Source organism: Mauremys reevesii, linkage group 26, assembly GCF_016161935.1.
Source record: "Mauremys reevesii isolate NIE-2019 linkage group 26, ASM1616193v1, whole genome shotgun sequence".
Lineage (NCBI taxonomy): Eukaryota > Metazoa > Chordata > Testudines > Geoemydidae > Mauremys > Mauremys reevesii.
This window is the reverse complement of record NC_052648.1, coordinates 11819976-11826979: the sequence shown is the minus strand read 5'-3', so window position 1 is coordinate 11826979 and position 7004 is coordinate 11819976. Positions and strand designations below refer to the sequence as shown.

Below are 7004 nucleotides of genomic sequence, written 5' to 3'. Positions count from 1 at the left end.
CAGGGAGGGGTGAGAGAGGGGAGGTGCTGGGGAAGGGATGGAGGGTGCCAGGAGGACTGGGAGAAGTGGGGGTGTGTGGACGGGAGGGATGCCAGGGTGGATGGATGGAGGGTGGCATGAGGGGGGAAGGGCTGTCAGGGAGGGGGTGAGAGAGGGGGAGGGCTGCCGGGGAGGGGACTGGGAGAAGCGGGGGGGGGGAGGGGATGGAGGGTGGCATGAGGGGAAGGGCTGTCAGGAGGGGGCTGCGGGAGAGGACTGGGAGAAGCGGGGCTGGGGTGGCATGAGGGGGATGCCAGGGAGGGGTGAGAGAGGGGAGGGGTGCTGGGGAAGGGATGGAGGGGTGCCAGGAGGACTGGGAGAAGTGGGGGTGTGTGGAAGGGAGGGATGCCAGGGTGGATGGTTGGAGGGTGGCATGAGGGGGGAAGGGCTGCCAGGGAGGGGACTGGGAGAAGCGGGGAGGGGATGGAGGGTGGCATGAGGGGAAGGGCTGTCAGGGAGGGGCTGCGAGGAGGGGACTGGGAGAAGCGGGGGCTGGGGGTGGCATGAGGGGAAGGGCTGCCAGGGGGTGAGAGAGGGGAGGGCTGCCAGGGAGGGGACTGGGAGAAGTGGGGCTGGGGGTGGCATGAGGGGAAGGGCTGCCAGGGAGGGGTGAGAGAGGGGAGGGCTGCCAGGAGGACTGGGAGAAGTGGGGGCTGGGGTGGCATGAGGGGAAGGGCTGTCAGGAGGGGCTGCGAGGAGGGGACTGGGAGAAGCGGGGGCTGGGGGTGGCATGAGGGGAAGGGCTGCCAGGAGGGGGTGAGAGAGGGGAGGGCTGCCAGGAGGACTGGGAGAAGTGGGGGGCTGGGGTGGCATGAGGGGAGGGCTGCCAGGGGGGGTGAGAGAGGGGAGGGCTGCGAGGAGGACTGGGAGAAGCGGGGAGGGGATGGAGGGTGGCATGAGGGGGGAAGGGCTGCCAGGGAGGGGGTGAGAGAGGGGGAGGGCTGCGAGGGAGGAGACTGGGAGAAGCGGGGGGGAGGGGATGGAGGGTGGCATGAGGGGGGAAGGGCTGCCAGGGAGGGGGTGAGAGAGGGGAGGGCTGCCAGGAGGGGACTGGGAGAAGCGGGGTGGATGGGGGTGGCATGAGGGGAAGGGGTGGAAGGATGGTTAAGGCTCTGCACTGGGAGCAGGAGAGCAGGGCTCGGGCTGGCTCTGCCACAGACTTCCTTCCTGGCCTTGGGCCCGTGCCTTGGCCTGGCTGCAGCTCAGTGCCCCTGGCTGGCAACCGTCCTGCCCCTGCAGTGGGGAGTGAGGTGCCCAGGGAGCAGGGTGAGGGGCGCCCTGGCAGAGCCGGGGCGGGAGGGGGCCTGGAAGGATGGGGGGGAGAACAGGAGCTTGGAGGGGGCGGAGCAAAGGGGGAGGGGGCTAGGCGGAGCGGAGCGTGGGTGGGCGGAGCTAGGAGGAGCGGAGGGGACTATGTTTCCTCGCGGAGGGAGACACGGGTCTCAGAGTGCTCCCGAGACAGGGGGCGGTGGCAGCAACATGACGAAATGGGAGCACCGGGAGATGGAATGATAAGGCCGCAGGGCATCGTCCAACGGGAGGGCCAAGCGGCCGCGAGTGGCAGGTGACGCGGCCAACCAGAGCCAGTCCCCTCCCCCTGCGAGCCCTTCGCCCACAGAGCAGGGAGGCTGGACTGTGAAGCCAGAGGCAGCTGCTTTGGGCTTTGCTTGGCGTCTCCCGCCCGCACCCTCCCTGCTGTGCCAGGGGCTCCCCCAGCGCAGGGGTCAGGCGGAGGCCCGGGGGGGAGTTAACCCAGTTCAGTGCAGAAATGGGGATGTTGCTGCAATTGCAGGGTCTCTTGGCACCGTCCTCTGCAGCGCCCTGTCCGCAGTGGGGCATGGGCAGCCGGGCCATGCCCGGGGGGGTTAAATGTCTGCAGCTTAGCCCTAGAGGCGGGAGGGGCTGGACCCTCAAGTCCCCTGGATCCAGAGCTCTGGGGAAGCCTGGCTCATTCCTCTGCAAAGGACATGCTTGGGAGAGACCTGGTGGGCGGCCCAACCCAAACGGTTACTTAATTATTTGTATCCCGGTAGCACCCAGGGGCCCTAATCCTAGGCCAAGACTCCATTGTGTGAGGTGCTGCACACAGAGAACACAAACATGGCCCAGCTACCAAGAGGCTGAAAATCCAAGACAAGAGACGATAGATGGATATAGACAAATTGGTGGGGGGGGGGGGGCAGGTTACACGGTAACAGTCAAATTCCTGTATCCAAATTTTGGGGACGTTCAGAACCAGATCTGAGCTTTCGTGCTGGCCCATCTTTTTTGGACTGAACCACCCGTCCCCTTCCATAAAGTCCTCTGAATATTCCCAAACATTGAGGGATCCTGACTGAGCATGTTTGGGACCTCCTGTGGTGTAGACTGAGATACTTAGATTGCAACAGAGGGGCTGGGTGGTTCTGTTTGTCCAGCACCTGGCACAGTGTGGTCCTGGTCTATGACTGAAGTGCCTATATGCTACTGCAGTACAACTAATGATATTTGGAGATATTGCCAATGCCTGTTTTTAACTCTACACCTTTTGATTTGGCTCTTTCACTCTCCTTTAATTTCCTGTTTTAACTTTGTAACAACGCTTTAACATTTAAAGGGCCTTGGGGGGGTGCTCTTTGTATCAAAGATGCTGATAAAAAATGGCAGTCCTCTTGTTCAGTTTGCCACATGCTGTGAATGGATGGGCTCTGGTAGGCCGTTGCTCTCTGACCCAATTTGTTCCTAGATTGTTGTTTTAATAAAATAATTAGGTTTGGGGAGTGGTCTTTATCTTGTGCTTCATCTTTAGCTTATGGGGCTTGACCAGTCAGTAGCTACAGAGGCCCTTTCTGTCCTGGGAGGGGAGTTAACGGGTGAAGTTATGGCTGACGGAACTGGACAAGTTCCATGTGTCAGATCTAGATCTAGGAGTGTGTCTTGGGGCTTCTCTAAACACAAAAGTCGCAGCAGTGTAAGTAAAGGTGTGATGTTAAACTCGTGCCCCGTGAGGGTGTGATGTTCTTACTGTGGTTTGAACTGATACAATCCAGGTTTAAATCAAATGTAAGAAAGTCCACATGCAAACCCAGGCAGGTTTAATGTTCCTTCTTCAGTTAAATGGGCGCAAATGTGTGAAGCCATTTTTGTGCATTACCCGCATTTCTCTGAGCAGTTGCTCTCTTATTGTGATTTTTGTGTCATTCCCTGATGCTCCAGAAGTTGGGAATTCTGTGAATGTTTTTAAAGATCGTGTTGGCATCTTCACGAGTATCAAAATATGTAACCATGCCCATTATTGGCTAGCATCTCCACTTTTGGCAGGAGCATCAGTCTTTCCTAGTGACTCTGGGCAACACAGCAATTGGCAGTTACTGGTGATACTTCCATGCAGGCTGAAAGCTTTGCCGATGGGACAGGCAGGGGGTGTTTCCTTTTGAAATACCATAGAGTGTCCTTTTAATACAGTGTTGTCTGGCTGGGTATAACCAGAACCCACCCCTTTGGGTCTGGTGTCATTTCTCCTTGCATCAGGTTGTGTAGCTAACCAAAACAGTAAACTGCTGGGGGCAAGGACTCGGAAGCGTATGCATGCCTATAGCACGGTATACCAAAGTTAAATAGCAATAATATAGGTGGGCACAAAAACTGAGTCTGAAACTTACATATGGCTGTTGTGGGTGGGGGAAGTGGGTTTATCTAATCTTACAAAGTCTACACCAGTGTCAGATGGAGGAGAAGAACTGGAGGTGGATTTCTGTGTCCTGGAATGGACTCTGGGTGAAGAAGATTCAAAAATGGAATAGCTGCTGGGGACCCAGCCCCTCATGGCTGGTAACCATCCAGCATTTACACCAAGCACCATTGCTATCACGATTCTCACTTGGAAAGGCGGTGGCTTTCCCTGTCCAGCCAGAAGGCTTGGTGGGTTTCCCCATTACCCCACAGAAACTGTGTTCTGCTTTAGTGCTGTTGTGACAGATGTTGTTTGAGCCCCTCTTTTGCCACTAGCCATCACCTAAAACTTACAGGCACTTTAAAGGGGAAGGAAACTGCATCCCTTTAAACGGACTTGTTGAAAAATTCTGTCTTGAATAGACATTAGCGCTTGGGGGGAGGAGGGTCTGTGATGGATTCTGGTTTTGTCCCTATTTAATTACCATGGCTGGGAAATCAGTGGCCAGGTGCTGGGGTATCTGCCCCAGTGCAAACATCCAGTGCACCCAAGGTGAACTGTGATAAGCCATGATTTGAACTGGTGCAAATCACACACACCCCCCATCCCTGGAAGCAGGGGTGAAGTGCACAGGTGCAAACAGCAGCTTTCCTTCCCTGTCCCAGGGGTTTGCTCAGGGATTGCTGGAGCCAGGGCAAATCAGCCGTGTAAACAGAGCAGGCAGCAGGGGAAGCCCTGTGCTGTGATAGTAACCTCAGTCCTCCAGGTGCAGCCAGGGACTGGAGTTCTGCAAAGTGCTGCAGAGACTAGGGTGACCAGCCAGCAAATGTGAAAAATCGGGACAGGGGATGGGGGATAATAGGAGCCTATATAAGCAAAAGACCCAAAAATCGGGACTCCCCCTATAAAATCAGGACATCTGGTCACCCTAGCAGAGACCACCCCCCTCCGCACCAATGTGAATCCCGCTTCTCTTGCCCTTTGCAGCTGTTTAGCCTGTGGGATCCCCTCTCTCCCCGTGGTTTACCTGGCGCCGCTGCGCCCCTCGGCCAGCTCGGCGCTATTTTCCTCCTCCTCGGCCTCTTTTTCCTTCCCGCCTCAACGGCTCCTTTCCTCCGGAGGCCCCGGGTGGCAACCAGAAAATCAATCTGTCTGGCTGGCTGGGGCTGATTCATAGACCCAGGGCGGAGAGAGAGAGAGAAAGAAAGAAAGAAAAAGTGTGGGATGACTTCAGGGAAAAGAGCGCGGGGGAGGGGCGCGGCAGCAGGGAACATTTTGTGAAAGCTGCAGCATCCCTTTCCCAAGCCTTGTTTACCTGCCGGGAGAAATGGGCTCTGGGGGAGGGACCCTTGCACTTTTCACTAGTGCCCTGCAAAACACTAACTCACTCCCAACACACTCACACACGCTCACGCTCTCTCTGCGACTCCTGACAGCTCCCTTGGCCAGGCCAATGGGAAACACAATGGGGCAAATCCCTGGAAGTTTTGCCGGAGTGAGGACTGCGGCGTTAGGCCAGATCCATCTCAGGGGTAACTCCACTGACCCAGGTAGGGTTACAGGAGGGGTCACTACGGCCCTGGCTTTTTAAGACTCAGTGGGGCAGATTCTCAGCTGGTGTACATGGTGCTAGCTCTGGGCCAGGATATTGGGAACCCTAAGGAGTGGAGCCCTAATTCGATCCTTTTGGAGCATCTTTTCTCAGGGTGCACATGCTTTGATCGTTTCTCATGCACATGCAGCCCTGCCGAAACTTGCGCACAATATTAGAAACATCATCATCCTATGACTTTAAAACTATCCCTGTAACAACACTCTTCTTGCAGGGTCACTGGTGCCTCTTACCCCGCTCTGTCATGGTGGAATATCCCTTTTTAGTGCCTGCTGGGCACGGAGACACATGTGCCTTGTGAGGACCCAGACTCTGCAGTGTAAGGTGCCATAGGAAGACACGTAATAATAAAGTGAAATGCTACGGCCTGGTGGTTAAGGTATTGGGCTGGGACTCAGGAGTGCTGTGTTCAGCTTCTCAGTGCTACAAACTTCATGTGGGATCTTGCACTAATTGTCTTAATCCCTCTGTGTCTCATCTGTAAAATGAGGCTAATAATCCTTCCTTCTTCCACCTTTGCCTAGTTAGAGTGTGAGCTCTTTGGAGCAGGAGTTGTCTCGCTAGATGCACGTACAGCACCTACCACAACGGGTGCCCAACCTCAACGGTCACCTCCTGTGACTGTATTATAAACAATGACGTAGTGCTCCTAATGGATGTAACACACCTCTTCCCTCTCCTGCCTCTCGCTCGTTAGAGGAGCATCTCTGGGAAACGATGGGGTGGAAGAGTCAGAATGTCACTAACCGTCGCAAAACACATGTTAGTTTTCTTCTGTTGTTGTTGCTGCCATCATTTCACCGTCAGAATGACTGTAACTACACCTCAGTGTTTAGATACTATGGCGATGGGTGCTGTGCTAAACCACATGCTAGAAAGAAATAGTGGGTAGGAGTTAAAACGGTGCCCCAGAGAGGAGTTCCCCTCACACCCACCAGTGTGACACCTACTTTTTTTCTCAGGGTTGTGAAATAACAGGCTCTGCTCTACGAGGGTAGAGGCAGAGCTGTTTTTCCAGCTCTGAGTTACACTCTGAGGTTTGAGCACTTCCTTGTTAGCTGGATAGTTTTACACCTATGTTAAAAATAGTTTGCCTTAGGGTTTATCCCCTTCAGAAAGTTGCACTTCTTTAACCTAACATGAATTTAGGCTGGTTTAACTAAATCAGTGTAAATCCCCTGAGCGGATGCACTTATTTCAGTTCAAGATTGGCTCAATTTGGTTTTGTTTAAATTGACTGAAATAAGCTGCCCTGAATCTGAAATAAGGGTGTCCACACAACACAGGGGTTTGTACCGGGTTTCAAAACTAATCAAACATCTTTCCTGTGTAGACAAGGCCTTAGAAAAGGAAAAGCAAAGCCCCGGTGTTTTCGTACTTACCTTAACCTCTCCCTGTTTGGCACAGGAGGCAGAGTCCCAGTCTCACTCCTGCTCCCACCCCAGCCATTTCTGTTCAATTTCAAATCATTTCAGTGTCAAGGCAGGTGCCGGGAGGAAGTTTGGTCGTGCAGAGGCTGAAATCAGGGCTGCCCGCTAGTTCCCCGAGCTGACGCTCATGAGGGAGGTGCTAAGAGGCCACAAGGGGCGGCTCAAACCCATTTCAATTCCTCATGACCATTGTTTCCTCAAATCCCAGATGGGCATGGCCTGGGAGATTCCACAAGGGCAGGGGCCAGATTTTGTGCATCTTTGGGGGCAC

At 54.6% G+C, this 7004-nt stretch overlaps 1 long non-coding RNA gene across 1 annotated transcript; it reads right to left on the bottom strand.

Annotated features, from left to right (window-relative positions):
- Window positions 1-4743: 4743 nt before the first annotated feature.
- LOC120391628 lies at window positions 4744-6767 on the bottom strand. The gene is made up of 3 exons (XR_005591418.1): window positions 6686-6767; window positions 6051-6174; window positions 4744-4857 (listed from the first exon to the last, which is right to left on the bottom strand). It is a non-coding gene; the product is annotated as an uncharacterized LOC120391628 (long non-coding RNA).
- Between the last annotated feature and the right edge of the window lie 237 nt (window positions 6768-7004).